Source organism: Hyaena hyaena, unplaced genomic scaffold (assembly GCF_003009895.1).
Source record: "Hyaena hyaena isolate Hyena2069 unplaced genomic scaffold, ASM300989v1 scaffold_240, whole genome shotgun sequence".
NCBI lineage: Eukaryota > Metazoa > Chordata > Mammalia > Carnivora > Hyaenidae > Hyaena > Hyaena hyaena.
Window position 1 is genome coordinate 24,625 of NW_024080873.1, and position 16,899 is coordinate 41,523.

A 16,899-nucleotide genomic window follows, 5' to 3' on the forward strand; every position below is an offset into this window, starting at 1 on the left:
CTTGGTTCTCGCCAACTGACGTGCCACTCGCCCCCGCGCCTATGTCTGCTGGCTTCAAGAGACTCTCATCCCTGCTTTCATTACACAATGTTTTTACTTTAATTTCACAAATATTTTGTGAGGAATAGTAAGCGAGAATGTGTAAAAAAATCCAGCTTCAGGACCATCTATCCCTAACAGATGACTGACCTGATGTTATTTATTTATTGTTGTTTATTTATTTATTCTTGTAGCTTATCATATTTATATTCATATTTTGATATAAAAGATATTTCCTTTACACTGTATTAAAATTTATAAAACCTATTCACCTTTCTATTTTATTAAATATACATTTTGTCTTATAAAATTCTTATCAATTCTTATTGAATCTCTTTATTCATATACCCAGAATCCTGGGTTTTGTGAACCAAATGGAAGAATGGATGGTAGTATTCATCCACTTATTCATCCATTCAGTTCATGTCATATGTAAACATAGCATCAATCTGTGCTGACAGCTCAGAGCCTGGATCTGGCTTCAGATTCTGTGTCTCCCTCTCTCTCTCTCTGCCCCTCCCCTGCTTGTGTGTGTGTGCGTTCTCTCTCTCTCTTTAAAAATAAACATTAAAAGAAAAAAACCTGAAGTTCTAAGAGTCAGCAGAAGCTGGAGAACTTAGAATGGAGGAAACTCCGTGAATGTGTGCTATACAGGGTGCCTGGGTGAACAGATGAAATAGAGATGTCAAGTGTGTCTCATTTAAGTTGTGAAATGGTGTCCTCAGTTGACTGCTCTATTCCTGGGGGAATGCTACTTCTATGGTTCTCTGCCTCCAGCCTCATTTAAAGGCTAGTTGCAGGATGGCTGGTGTTGGAGGAAACAGTCAGAGCCTGAGATTGCAAATGCAATGAGAGCAGAAAAGAAACTGTTCATATAAAGCAGTATGCAACCACCACCCCGATTCAGGTTTTAGAAAACACCGCTGCTCAAGCAAGGTGTTTGAGAAATGCGCCCATCCCTGAGGAGACAAGACCGTGTGTAACAGTTGTGAGGAAGGTGATGACTTAGGTACCTATACTGTTAAGGGGAGGCTGAGTGCCTCAGTGGGTTGAGTGTCATCCGACTCTTGATTTGGGTTCAGGTCATGATCCCAGGGTGGTGGGGTTGAGCCCCGCTTTGGGCTCCATGCTAAATGTGGAGCCAGTTTAAGTGTCTGACTTCAGCTCAGGTCATGATCTAACAGTTCGTGAGTTCGAGCCCCGCGTCGGGCTCTGTGCTAACAGCTCAGAGCCTGGAGCCTGCTTCAGATTCTATGTCTCCCCCTCTCTCTGACCCTCCCCTGCTCACGCTCTCTCTCTCTCTCAAAGAATAATTGAAACATTAAAAAATAAATGTGGAGCCTGCTTGGGATTCTCTCTCATGCTCTCTCCCTCTGCTTATCTCCTCTGCTCTCTCTCTAGAACTAAAATATACAAAATGAACTGTACTGTTAAGATCTGTCATGAGGGAAGGGTGTCTGTTATGCCATAGACAAATGGGAATTGGAGAACTTATCTGAGACTGTATTAGAGTTCTCCACAGAAACAAAATGGATAGTATGGATAATATATGCAGATGTATTCTGAGAAACTGGCTCACGAGTTTGTGGAGATTGGCAAGTTCAGTACCTGCAGTGCAGGAAGTCCAGGGAAGAGTTGCAATCTGAGTCCGAATGTGGTCTGCTGGCAGAAGCTGCACTCCTTCCATAAAGGTCAGTCTTTTCTAGTAAGGGCTTCAAGAGATTGGACGGCCATCAGCCCCTTGTGGAGCGCAATCTGGTTTACTCAAAATCTCATCTAAACAATAGCTTCACAGAAATGTCTAGAATGTTTGGCCATTACCTGGATACCATTGCCAAGTTGACCCATGACATTAACCATCGCAAAGACTTCCCTGGAGAGAAGATGCTCAGATCCTCAGAGGCCTGTTCGGTTACGTGGACCATGATATTCCTACAACCTGGTTAAGAGCTCAGGCTGGGGAGACAGAAGGCCTACATTCCAAACTGTCTCTATGACCTTGAGAAAGTTATTTAATCTCCACTGTGGCTCTGTGTTTTTCTTCATAAAATGGGGATAATGAAAAGATCTCCATTGGCCCATTTTAACTGGTATGTACTAAAGTGACTGATACATATAGATGCTTGAGAAACAGCTGTTTCCTAAGAATGTCAAGAATGTGTCAAGAATGGAAGGAAAATTGGGGAGCAGGTAGAAGCTATTCCTCACCAAGAGATTCAAGGTCATGGAGACTTCTTACACATCTGAACTCAGGGCTCCAAGAGTCCAGCTGCATGTTGGGGAAATGTGAAGTTCCTTGTCTCTTACCATCTCCAAAGGCTGAGTGGGAAGTTTCTGGCCCTATGCTTCCTGGGCAACCCCAGCTACTCCACCTCATGACTGTACAATGTTCTAGACAATAAGGGAGCACAAGGAAGGACAGCTCGGTCTTGGACCTGAGACCCAGCCTTTGGTCTTCTCACTCTGAAAGCCCCTGAGCATTTATTTTCTTGTATTCTTGTATTAGTATTAACAAGATCACATACAGTGAAGGTATCAACTTGTAGGAAGCTGAGTAGAATGTTCCATTAGGCATAAACTCTTTCAAGATTAGATTCTAAATGCCCAGGGATTCGGATATAAAGTCAGACACTCAATGACAATAACAGTAAGGTTCACTTAGCGATAGGGCTATGCCATTTTACAGCTCTTTCAGACACATCGTCCTAAGTGGTCATCACAAGCCCTCGAGATTTGCAGGCCAATGCTCTCTCCCAAGACGAGACTGAAGCTTAGGGAAGTTACCAATGTGGAATATGTCCAGACGCAGGACCCACACATTTTGCCTCAAAATCAGCAGCCCTTCCACTACATCTCACACAACCACACACCCACTGGGCAAGACCCATGGCCCAGTTCAGTCACCGTTCTCTCCCAATGGATGACAACAACATGGATAAGGATAAGGCCTGGTTCCCTTCCTGAGGGGGAAGCCTCCAAGGTCATCCATTTCTGAGAAGGACTGGCTATAGGAACTGATCTCCTCAGTGATTGTAGACCTGAGCCCTCACTGAAAAGAGATATGAAGGGAGAGTCTGGCATTCCACACAACATTATCCTTGAGTCTCCAGCATTTTCTTTTTGCCTCCATGTTGATGCTGAGAGACATCTCCCTTTCCCCTAACAAAGCAGTAGCCAGACATTATTAGTGAATGATGTGAGTTCTACACGGATGTGAGACCTGTCTTCTTTCTAAGTTATTTATTTTTAAAGTGGGTAACAGTATTTTCTACTGATCCTTGTCTGAAAAACTCAAAGACTGGTTCTGCCCACGGTCCTTTTCGCATATGTAGTGCGTCAGTCCTCTACTGAAGAAAGGCTCAGACTCTCAGGTCTTCAGGATCACCTATGCACCATTGGTTAGGATTTTACTCCAGGGACATAATGAGTAGTCTGTGACGGGAGGCTCAGCATTGCTCCTCTCTCTCTCTCTCTCTCTCTCTTTCTCGTGTTGGCACTGACACGATAAAGGGGCCTGGCCCAGAGACCTCTGAGATGGGAAGGTGCCTGATGAACAAAGGTTCAGAGAGATCTCTTCTCCTCTGTTGACTTAATAAGCTAGTATAGGCACCCCGAAAGGACCCCGAATCGGCTGCTTGAAACTCTTCTGCAGCTTTCTACCATGGCTGTTTACTGAAAACATCTCACCTCTCTTATTAAATCCTGATGCACAGTTTATCTAAAATTCAATTACTCCTGACAATAGAATTTTCTTACAGGTTCTTTAACAATAATCCAAAATTACAATCTATAAAAATACACTTGCAGGAACTAAGGCATGAAGGATTCATAATATTCAGAACATGGAAGAAGCCACGGAAACCCAAGAATAATAATGTCAGTGCCCGGGGAGTCGACTAACTCACCCAGAGACACTAAAAGAGGAAAGAAAGGGAAAAACATACCTTAAAATAAAATTAAAACCCTTCTCTGAGGTTACTTCCAAATGTCCTCATTTCATAGTTGCTTTTCCTGTCAAATCAGCTACCTCAAGTCAGATTCTTCATTTTTTACTATAGTTTCTGAGTTGAGTACTTTCCTATAACCTGAGCTCTTCTACCCATTTCTTCCCTCCTTCCAACTCTTCTCATGTCTCTCCACTTTCTCTGTTACCAATTCCAACACACCCCCTGTAACAAGGAACAGCTTTCTCTTTCTAAGAAATGAGAGCTAGTACCCTTCTATTACATGATCACTTATTCTCCGGATCTTCTAAACTTCCATAGTGCGCTAGCTGTCGACCTAAGCTTCATCACTGAATAGACAGAGAAACTTCTTTAAAAGAGAGAGAGAGAGACAGAGGCTGCCTTGACTATATGTCAGATTAATTAAATGAGATGCTTTGGGGGGAGGCTGAGGAGGGCATTAATATATTAGAATAATTTTGAGATAATCTTCAAATATAGAAAATTCAAAGAATAGTAGAAAAAAATCACTTATGTCCATCACTCAGAGACCCTTCCCCCCAGGTGCCAATTACCCTCCCCAATTCCTTTATATTCAAAGAATATAATCCGGGATCATGTCTTTCACCCAGTACTCGTGTATTTCTTTTTTCTTTTAATTGGAAGTAATTCCTACTAGTTTCCTTAACTTTGACGACCTTGACAATTTTGGAAAATGTAGGGCAAGGATACAGAAGAGAGAGTAATGTTTTCAACCACTTTAACGCTGTAAGGAAAAAAAAAGGAACCATTTAAAAATAGTGAAATAATAAAAGCAAGTGTATAGGGGAACCTAATTTTTCTTTTCCCTCGGGGCTCCAATAAATCTCAGTCGCGCACAGGCCATATACCCGAGTCATTCCACCTGAGCGTTTCAAGATTTCAGAGATCCATATCCAGACTATAGACACGTATCTCTTTTTCCTGATTTCGCGTCCTCCGCAGAAACAATCCTGGAACGGCAAACAGACCCCACGCGGCGCGCTCTCGGTTCGGGCCGCGCATCCAGAGGAAACTCGCGCTTTTGTAAACCGCTCTGGCTGGAACACTGCGCGACAAAGGAGAGGATCCGCGCAGGGGCCGCCCGGGAACACAAAGGCTCGGCGCGAAGTGCGGCACAGCTTCCCCCTCCGCGGTCAGGTCGCTGATCTCGCGGCCTCACTCCGTCCCAGAGCCCGGTGACACCTTGCTTGAGCCAGGCAAACGCCGCCTGCCTGCCAAGCTGGTTCTCCTGGGGACGCTGGGCCGGTGGGTCCCGTGGGTCCCGCTGGTGGGCGGCGCCGGTTGGGCGGTTCATGACGAGTTCAGGCGCCCCCTTCTGGCTTTTGGGGCGCAGCGAGGGGGCCTTGTGGGCGCTGCAGATTGCTGGCAGCAGTGTTTCACTATGGCCCGCGGAATCACAGAACGCAGTGACATAATCTATTCTCTAAGGGTGCTGGTGACGCTTTGTGCCACCCCCCCCGCCCCCGAATCTGAGAGCTGTGAAAAACAGGAAATCATGCTTTTGAGATATCTGAATATGATAGCTTCTCAGTCACGCCAGAATAACAGCGCCTGGTTTATTATTATTTTTTTCCCACCACAAAATAAGTATTAACATCCAGAAGGCCCAAGCCACTAGTTCCTGCCATCAGATTCTCAACCTGTCCCGCACAGGCTACATTCCAAATCCTCAACCTGTTTGTGCAGAAAACTACAGCACAGCTTGGAGGGAGAGCTCCTGGTAACTTACTCCTGAGGAAGTCTGGAACAGGAGCAGAAAAGGAAAATAGAAATTCTTCAGGTTTGTCTTGAAGATATCTAAAAGTACTGTCTAAAGGAATCAGCAACTGTCTAATGAACAAGGAATATAGCTGCTGTGCCTTGGAAGCTGTCAGAAGGATGGCTGACGTGTGCTTTCTCCTATTTAATACGTTCCAAAGACAATCAGGAAATGAGAAAATTATTCTCATGACTCTCTAATCCCTGAATTATTGTTGGCCAAATCAAAGAAACCAATCTGCACCACTTTTCTGCGCTGGCTATGAAAGTTCTGAAATCAGGGGCGTCTGGGTGGCTCAGCTGGTTAAGCATCAGACTTTGGCTCAGGTCATGATCCAGCCGTTTGTGAGTTCTAGCTCCAAGTTGGGCTCTGGGCTGAAAACTCGGAGCCTGGAGCCTGGAGCCTGCTTCGGATTCTGTGTCTCCCTCTCTCTCTGCCCCTCCTCTCTTTGCACTCTGTCTCTCTCAAAAATTAAAACATTAAAAAAATAAAAGATCTGAAATCAAAACTTTGTATTTTAAATATAGGGTCTCCAAAAACTGTTCAGAGAAGTAAACAATCTCTTTCTTAAATAAATAACCTATGACAATACATTTTTCATCTATGTTTCCAAATTTTTGGAGGGTATTTTGTGTCCCTAGAATCTGAAATATAACATATCACGAAAAACCTTCTTCATTACATTATTTTGTTACCAACTTCTGTGTAGATAATGTTAGCTGTTCAAACAGATACACATGAAAATATCAGTATTTTGAACATAACACATGTCTATCTTCTCTTCGTGTAACACTTCAGTGCAAATATTACTGAACAAATGACTCTTCTGGTAGGTTCTCCCTCAAACAGTGACCCAGAGATCCAGTTACCTTCTATTTAGTGCCTTCAATATGTGACTTTAAATATGACTGTGGTGTTTGGGCTTCTTCCACTTAGCTGTAAAAGGAAAAAGTACCATTGATCACATGGGCATGTTTTCATGGGCCATATCTGCACAGAGCAAATGTCATTTCCACCCACATTCAGCTGGCCAGGATTCATTCATGTGGCCACATCTAACTGTAAAGAGACTGGGAGAGGGAGTGTAATTTTGTGACCAGTGGGGAAAAGATAGAAATTTAGGGAAGAAGATCACTATTAATTTTTAAACTATGGCACTAATGCCGTTTTGTTAGAAGAAACATCCAATTTTCTTGCTTTTATACATTTTATCCAAAAAATGCCTTCTCTCTGTACTGAATGTAACGAGCCCAAATGTCCATCAACTGATGAATGGATAAAGAAGATGGGATATATGTATATATATATATATATATATATATATATATATATAATGGGATTCTACTCAGTGATCAAAAAGAATGAAATCTTGCCATCTGCAACAACCTGGATAGAACTAGAGTGTATTATGCTAAGTGAAATAAGCCAGGCAGAGAAAGATAAATATCATATGATTTCACTCATATATAGAATTTAAGAAACACAACAGATGAACCTAGGGGAAGGGAAGGAAAAATAAGATAAAAACAGAGAGGGAGGCAAACCATAAGAGACTCTTAAATACAGAGAACAAACTGTGGGTTGCTAGAGGGGAGGTTGGTGGAAGGATAGGTTAAAGGGGTGAGGGACATTAAGGAGGGCACTTGTTGGGATGAGCACTGGGTGTCATATGTAAGTGATGAATCACTAGGTTCTACTTTTGAAACCAATACTACATTGTATGTCAATTAACTTGAATTTAAATAAGTAAATTAAACATAAAATAAAAGCAACTCTTCATAGCCAGTCTTGGAATCTCACTTCTAGGAAGTTTACTTCTAAATATCTTTTGATCAAACTCATCTCGAGCTACTGACAATGTCCAATATGGAATTTCAATGAAACATTTTCATCCCAACCATCCTGAGCCCTTTGTACTGCAGACGTTGTGGAAACATCTCAGGGAAGACAACATGGTGTGGCGCCCCGGAGCTGGCCAGCACCTCAGGGGTCAGTCAGATTTGTCCTCCAGGAATAACATAGAGAAACACTCAGCTTTTGAGGTGCCTGGGTGGCTCAGCTGGTTGAGCATCCGGCTTCGGCTCAGATCATGATCTCATGGTTCGTGGGTTCGAGCCCCGCGTCGGGCTCTGTGCTGACAGCTAGCTCAGAGCCTGGACCCTGTCTTCGGATTCTGTGACTCCCTCTCTCTCTGACCCTCTCCCACTCACGCTGTCTCTATCTCTTTCTCTCAAAAATAAATAAAACATTAAAAAAAATTAAAAAAAAAACACCTAGCTTTTGGTGGAACAACATGATGTCCCCTTTGACTAGACTATGGTCTGAGTAAGATCACAACTCAGAAAGAAGATGGGGCTAGAGAATGGATCTAGTGTACTTTTTTTAAAAAAATTTAACACTTTTTTTTTTTTAATGACAGAGAGAGACAGAGTGTGAGCAGTAGAGGGACAGAGACAGAGAGAGTCACAGATTCCAAAGTAAACTCCAAGCTCTGAGGTGTCAGCACAGAGCCCGATGAGGGGCTTGAACTCACGAGCTGTGAGACCCTGACCTGAGCCAAAGTCAGACAATCAACTGACTGAGCCACCCAGGCACCCCTTAAATTTCTTACTTAAAACTTAAACTTCGGGGCGCCTGGGTGGCTTAGTCAGTTAAGCGTCCGACTTTTGCCCAGCTCATGGTCTTCCTCCTTCAGGACTTCACAGAGACCCAGGAATCAGTCCTCTTGGTCCGGGACCAGAATCTCAGGTCAAGCTTGCTTGAATAGGGCATCAGGTCATCAGGTCATCATGGAGATGACATTCAGCTTCTTATAGACCAAACACTTAAAAACGATCCTCTGATTATTCCAGGAAAGTTGTTGGGAAAAGCCTGTCTGGAAAAGGTTCCTTTTCTCTAGCTGAATCTTCCTCCACAGTGAATTTTTTTTTCTGGCTCATACAACTGCTGTTCCCTCTGTCCTTTGCCATCCACCCTAACTGTCAGCCCTCTGGCTGCCACTCCCGGCCCTGACAGTGTATCATGATCACTCTGGGCCCCACAGGCAGTGCTCATTGTCATGTGATCATGTCACAGCTCATAAGATTCTACCTGGAGAAAATGCCTAGTGAGCGTCTGCTTTTACGGAATATTTTCTGTGAAGTAAATTATCGATGTATAGCACAGGAGGATTACTGATGGTGGAAGTGGGGGAGCAAATTTGCATAGCAGAACTCTAGGATCCTTTGAGAACACAGGAACCAAAAGCCCAACCCCATTCATCCTAAGATTCGGTTATTAAAACTTAGCAATTGTCTTAGTGTGGTGCTTGATGCAACGCACGTCAGCCCAAGGGTGGCAAAAATACTTACAAACAAAATTGTTAATGAGACACAAATGTCTCTTTTTGGTTTGAATTAGCCTGTTTATACACATATGCCACACTATGTATCAACTTACTTTGGAGCAAGAAGATGATGATGTGGGTCTAAAAATGTAAATTTCACATTACTAAGATCATTATGAATTAGAATTTGTTTTGCTTCGCTTATACATTTGTTTCTTTGCATTTAAATGGGCAGGACATCAAAGTGTTCTTTCTTTTATTTCTAATTTCCTGCCTTCTTCCCAGCGGGAGGTCCTGGAAGGGAGCCGTGGTCTCTGAGTCTGTATTTGACCCACAAGCAGTAGGTGGCGCTATAACACCAAACTTACACACCTTTAGTTCAGGACCGCATCACGCACTAGGCAAAAAGAGACTCCAAAGCTGAGGGCTTGGAGCACAGAGACAGAAGGTTGCCTAAAATCTTCATTCTCTCTTTGGTTTAGCTTGATCCAGTCCAGCACTGGATAATTAATTACCGAAGAGAAGCCATTGAGGCCTCCAGGAACAGATGGAAAGCACGGAGTGAGGAAGTAACCCCTGCTGCTTATACTCACTCCATACTCAGACTCACTTCCTTCATCTCCTGTTTTGGTTAAAGGCTGGAGGGAGCCATTGAAAAGGGATAGCCTACATAGCACTCATGTAGATCTTTCACTTGTTTGCTTCTTTTTTTTATGTTTGTATTTATTTTGAGAGAGGAATCACGAAAAGGGAAGGGGCAGAGAGAGAGAGGCAGAGAAAGAATCCCAAGGAGGTTCCCCAAGTCAGTGCAGAGAACACGGTGAGGCTCTAAGTCATAAACCGTGACATCATGACCTGAGAGGAAATCAAGAGTCTGATCCTTAAGGACCTGAACTACCCAAGCACCCTTCAATTGTTCTCTTAATTGTAAGTGTACTTTACTGCAGTTTCAGTCTCAATCTTGAAAAACATGTCAAAAATATAATGGCTGAGAATGGCAACAATGTTATCCTCATTCAAAATATTTTGCATGGTACTTGAGTGGCTCAGTTGGTGAAGCATCTGGCTCTTGATCTCAGGTCAGGATCTCACAGCTCATGAGTTGGAGCCCCACATCAGGCTGACAGCACAGAACCTGCTTGGGATCCTCACTCTTCCTCTGTCTCTCTGTCCTTATCCTGCTCATGCACACATTCCGTCTCTCAAAAATAAATAAATAAACTTAAAAAAAAAAAAAGATTTTGCCATCTAGGATGAGAATTGCCTTCAGAGCCAATTTACAAAGTAGCAAGGTGGCGTCTGGGTTGGTTGAGTGTCTGACTCTTGATTTTGGCTCAGGTCCTGATCCTAAGGTCATGAGGTTGAGCCCTGTATCAGGCTGCATGTTGAGAATGGAACTTGCTTAAGATTCTCTCCCTCTGCCTGTCTTCCCTGCTCATACTCTCTCTCTTTCTTTCTCTCAAATTAAAAAAAAAAAAAAAAAAACTTTTGGGGTGCCTGGATGACTCAATCAGTTAAATATCTGACTGTTGAGCTTGGCTCAGGTCATGATCTTGAGGTTCATGGATCAAGCCCTGCACTGAGCTGTGCACTGACAGTGCAGAGCCTACTTGGAATTCTCCCTCTCCCTCTCTCTCTCACCCTCCTCCACTCGCATGCTCTCTTCCTCTCTCAAAGTAAATAAATAAATAAAATAAAGTTTAAAAATATATTTAAAAAACCGAAGTAGCAAGAATATCAAAGTCATTGACTTGTAGTCATGTGCTTCCTCTTAAAATTGTTTAATGCAAGTTGATCAACACCTTACTGAGCACATGACCCTAAGAACTTCTAGTGATTACATTTGGAACAGAGGTGTTTATTTCCCAAACGACATCCAAGTCACTGCCATTGTAAGAGCATTCAAAAGTAAATATTGTTGCTTTCTAAAATAAGCACTTTTATTCATTAATTTTTTAGACCTTCTCATCTGTTTATGTATAAGCATAAATTCCGTGCATATATATTTATATGATGTCTTTTATGCACAATTATTATGACTAAAAGCAATAGTCCCTGTAAGAATTGGGAGTAAATAATAAAAGCAGTTAAAATTAATTTTAAGTTAAAAGTTAAAAAATTATTTTTAAAGTATTATGCAATATTTCACTCAAAAACGAAGGGAAAATTTAAATTGTTTTGAAAAATATATTGTCTTTAATTTTTTATTTTTTTAATGTTTATTTTTAAGAGAGAGAAAGACAGGATGCAAGTAGGAGCGGGGCAGAGAGAGAGGGAGGCACAGAATCTGAAGCAGGCTCCAGGCTCCGAGCTGTCAGCACTGAACCCGATGTGGGGCTTGAACTCACAAACTGTGAGATCATGGCCTGAGCTGAAGTCAGATGCTTAATCAACTGAGCCTTCCAGGCAACTCTATTTATTGTCTTTAATAACAATTGAGGAGCTGGAGGGAGTATGACAAGTGTCAAAAAAAAAATAAAAGTAATATAGAAAATAAGGCATAAATCAATAAATTTGAGAACCAAATACATATGGTTAAGATTAGAATTATAAACTGCTTAAACTTCCTTATTAAAAGAAAAAAATTCTTGATTGGTTTAAAGCACCAGTCTCATTATTACTTTGTCTAGGGAGAAAAGCCTAAAATCAAGTTATACTGCATGTGTAGTATCAAAACAGTGTAAGAAAAGATGAGCAAAGACAGAGCAAGAAAACACAATGAAGGAAAGTAATTAGAGGTGGGCAATAGTAATATGAATGAGATATTAATAATGATTAATATCAGTATTGATCTTTATGAGAACTGAATGAATTAAATTTGAGAGAAAGGATCAATATTCATAGGAAACAAATAGAATCTATAACTTTTATAAATTAGAAAAGGCATGGAGCTAAAATTGAAATAATAAAAGTCAGGAAGCAAAAGTTTTTAGCAATATATAGAAATGTGAACAGAAACATAATGGTAGCATTGAAATGTTAGCCCAATGTCTATAAAATATAGAAAAATAATCAGGACAAGAAGAATTGGAAAATAGGACTTAAAAGAGTCTTGAGCACTATAACTTCTTCCATATATTTATAAATCATTCACAAATATCATCATATATTAAACTACAAAGAAAATCAATAATTCCTCCAGAGCAAAAATACTGCATGCTCAGATCACAATGTCTGAAATCAATATGAAAATAATTTTGAAACCAACCACTTAGATATTTAGAACCACACGGATAAATTATAGTCAAGTCAGAGAGAAAAAAATAAAATAAGAAATCCAGTAATGGAAGTTAAAGCATGAGTCTTAAAATTTGCAGAAGCAGTAAAAATTACCCACTGACAGAGGCGCCTGGGTAGCTCAGTTGGTTAAGCGTTAGACTTTGGCTTAGGTCATGGTCTCACCATTTGTGAGTTCAAGGCCCTTGTTGGGCCCTGTGTGGACAGCTCAGAGTCTGGAGCCTGCTTTGCATTCGGTCCACTCTCTTTGCCCCTTCCCTGCTTGCATGCTGTCTCTCTCACTCTCTCTCAAAAATAAATTAAAAAAAAAGATTACCCACTGAGGTCAACTCACAGCTTAATCAAACATATGAATTGAAAACAGACCCACCTCACTTATTAAAGTCAAAAGAATTCTAAATGACATGAATACACTGTATAAAGAATAAAAGCTAGCATTTATTGAGTGCTCACTCTCTGCAGTGGAGACTGAGCTAAACACAGTACAGGAAGTATTTTTATCTTCTCAACAACACTGCCAAGCTCTTAAACAATAAACAATACCTTATTCTCTACTGCATATCGTTAGATAATAATATTTATTGAGCACCCACTGTGTGCAAGAGCAGCAGTTAATAGAAGCTATTAAGCAGCAGACCTATGATTCAGACTCAACTAGTATTTTCCTAATTCCATATGCTCTCCCCAGTGACAGAACTCAAAATCACATTAATAATCTAATTCATCATGATTAAGAAGAATATCGTGGAAATATCAAGATGATTTTATATTAAAAAATACATTTATATAATGTGTTATTTGTCACACCAGAACTTGTTAAGTGGTAGTTTCTCAAGGATTAGTTGCAATGTGGAGTCTAAAACTAAAACAATAAGGTTTAAAAATTCTATTACGTAAACCCCATCAATCTGACTTATTCTTTGAACAGATCTCTTTTACCCAGGCATAATTTTGTAATATATGCATTGGTCATTTGGAGCCAAAATATTGTTTCACTGAGATATTCTGACATTACAAATATATCTATATTTCACTTATTACAACCAAGTAATTTATTTATTAATATCACCATTGTTGTCATCACAAGTCTTTTAAGTATTGAAATGTTGTCAAGTTTGCAGTGGTAGGTTTTCCAAAAATTTAATTTTCTTTTTTTTAAGTTTATTTATTGATTTTGAGAGACAGAGAGTACAAGCAGGGAAGGGGCAGAGAGAGAGAGAGAGAGAGAGAGAGAGAGAGAGAGAGAGAATCCCAAGCAGGCTCCATGCTGTCAGCACAGAGCCAGACACAGGACTCAAACTCACAAACCGTGAGATCATGACCTGAGCCAAAATCCAGAGCCAGATGCTTAACCAACTGAGCCACCCAGGTGCCCCCCAAATTTTAGTTTTCTATTGAAAGCTCAAATGTTATCATTGGTAACTAACTTTTTTTTTTAAGTAACAAGTTTACTTTGTAAGTATCTTGAGAAAATGTTTGTCAAATGCCTGAGTCTGAGAAACCATACTTTGTTTCTCTGTCATTCATTCAAGTAAAAATGGGTTCTGTGAAGAGTGACTAGTTTAGCTTACAACTCAATCATATAAATGGTTTTCCTCAAAACAATCATCTTGCATGCAGCAGAAGTGCTTGTCACTCAGAATATCAAAGGACTATCACAGAGAATATTCAGAAGATATGTACTCACAGGTCAAGATTTAATAAAATTAATAATCTCTCATCAAGGGCATCATTAAGTGAAACTGGCTTTGTTTGCTGCTTCAAGTACATTACAGTGAAAAATATAATCATTACTGGTACCTTTCAGTGACACTGCCTTGACTGACACTTGGGTACCAGCAGTTTTATTCACTATTGGTTTTGCACCATCAGTGAAAGTTGTTAATGTGGTAAAAAAAAAAAAAATAAAAGCAAATAATGTCTTGATGTTATTATCAAAGTAATTTTGATTTCATGAAACCCCTTAAAGTATCTTGGGGACCTCTAGGGGCCCACAGACCACACTTGGAGAACTGCTCGTCTAATGAATTCCTTGCACCCGCTCTGGTCAGGCTACTCTCGTTTTACATCCTGAAGTCACTTTCCTTGGTTCCTAAGATAAAGTCTAACATCTTTAACATAGTTTACTGTGGAACTTCTTTCCATTTCCCCAGCGTCATGACAAGCCATACTTTCCATCTGTCGGTACAGTCCACCTACTCTGGTCTTTTGCACTCTCTCTGATGTACCAGCCGCTTTCCTGCCACTCTGTCCCTATGCAGCAACTTTTTACCTTCACTGTGATATTTTGCCCTTCGTGTGATATTTAGCAAACTCCATACTTCATATTACTTCCCTGGGAAAAGCTGAAGGTAGTGTAAGTGAGCTACCCATGAAACTCACTGCCATAGCATCTTTTCTTTCTGTGCAGCCCAGGTCCCAAATGTAAAACCTAATTACATTACAACTACTTTTTTAATAGCTATGTCCTTTGTTCCAATGTAAGCCCCAGAAGGGCAGACCCTACACGTCACATAATCAAGACTCTACCCACAAAGCCAAGAAATGAATGAATGAAGCACACCATGTATTTTTATGGTTAGTCTGCAGATTTAGGACCTTGGAGAATTTTTTTTAAAAAGGTGAGAAATGTCTTAAATTTAATTAGTAAAAAAATTCACATTTTTATTAGAGATGAAAATGTAAAAATACTTTTATATAAAAACAGAACCTAGAAATGCAAATTCCATAAAAGTGAATACTAAGTCAATATACAAATATATACATAAACATTTTACAAAATGAGTTTCAGCCACAGGACACCAGTCACATTTTCTCCAATTCTGAAAATAGCTGGGCATAGGCATGCTTAACATTACTGATAAAAATATGCCAAATATGGTTCACATTATTTTATAACTGAAGCAAAATATAACAGTTTTGGAAATAAATGAACACTGAAGAGTTTGGGCTGGGACGTTAGTCACTGAGAATCACGTTCCTGTTCATTCCTGAGTTTTCTTATGAGCTTGTTAATGAAGAGGAAGCGACTCCTGATTTCCACTGTGACAAATTCCAAGGCGCAGTCACTGTATCCCTGGTCTTGCAGGTAGAGACGGATGTCCTGGATGTACCTCCTGATGGCCAGGGCGGGGCCGTCCGTCCCCGGAGCCCGCCCCGCACAGGCGTCCAGGCCTTCCAGCTGCCGGTGGAGGCCCGCGCGGAGCCTGTCCAGCAGCGCGGGGCTCCAGGCGGCCGAGGAGCGCTCCGTGTGCAGCAGGGTGAAGACGTGCTGGCAGCTGCTGGGGGACAGTGGTGTCCTGGGCCTCCGGGAACCGGCCGCCTTCCAGCTGCTCCTAGCGGAATTGGCAGTCAGTCCTGTACTTCAGACAGGAAAGAGAGAGTGTCCCCATTTGGTTCAGAGCTGTGGGGGTCTCCTGCTTTCCCAAGTCAAAGCTCAGGCGGGACACAGCCAATGGAGGTCATGGAGTAAGAGAAGATCAACAATAGTGTCATCAGTAAAGAAACTGAAAAAGCCATTGGTAAGTGTCAAGACCTCCTTCTGGTTGAGATGGGACATGGTGAGCTTTTGTCCAGCTTCTCTGAAAATCGCCAATCTATGTGTCTCTTAAATATTGAGCATGAGAGTTTTCATCCTCTAAATTTCCTCTAAGAATTTTGTACTTCTCCATTTTGGGCTTTCCTTTCTCTTCAAGGGTCAAAAGTTGACATCAGTTTCAGCTCTTTCTGTACTGTTACAATTGAAGGTAAACTTGTTCACTAAAAAATTAGAAGTCCTGATTCAAGGGAATGTTTATAATCGTAATAAAAATCAACTTTGAACTAATGATAGAGCTGTCTGGATCTTTCCTCTTGATGTTAAGAACAACTTTTGAGGAAGCTTGCTTCCTCTTAAAATCTTTGTCCCCGTTCCTCCAGATACCCCTCTTTGAAGTATTGATCAGATGTGAAAAATAACCTGTTTTGCATATGCATGGATCTCACCTTATTCTCTGTTGCAAAACATGTAGTTTGTCAAATTTGGTCTTACTTACTCTGCTTCACTGAGAAAATTAATTTAATTTGTGCCAATTATTTGGCATTTAATCTGTGCCAATTATTACGCTGAGCTCAGGCTATCCGAAGATGATTAAACCTCCAATCTTGCTCACGGGAGTAAAGAGTCACCATTACTACCGTGGAGGTGTTCAAGTTGTTAGAACATGTGTTTGCTGCTTTGCAGCATTCTCCTTGTGTTAGCCCAGACCGATGTCTTACTTAGCTCTGGCAAAGTCATGGTTAAATAACCCTTGATGTTCTTTGCTATTTTTACATAATTATAAAATTATTGCCTTTTCACTTGTGCTTGTCTTTTCTCTTTATGAAACTGACCTGGTGCTTTTCTATTTCCACTTTGAGGTTTGTTGGAAAACAAGGAAGGGAAAATGTAAGGGAAAAGAAGAGATGACATTTCCTCTATGACTTTCAAAACATCAGAACTTTCCTCTCTCTTTTAACATTTCTAGAGAGTAAAAGGAAGCAGTTGTAAAAACATAATGCACAAAAGGCAAATG

At 40.9% G+C, this 16,899-nt stretch overlaps 1 pseudogene; it reads right to left on the minus strand.

Annotated features, from left to right (window-relative positions):
- Positions 1-15,308: 15,308 nt before the first annotated feature.
- LOC120239882 lies at positions 15,309-15,738 on the minus strand (annotated as a pseudogene).
- Positions 15,739-16,899: the final 1,161 nt, after the last annotated feature.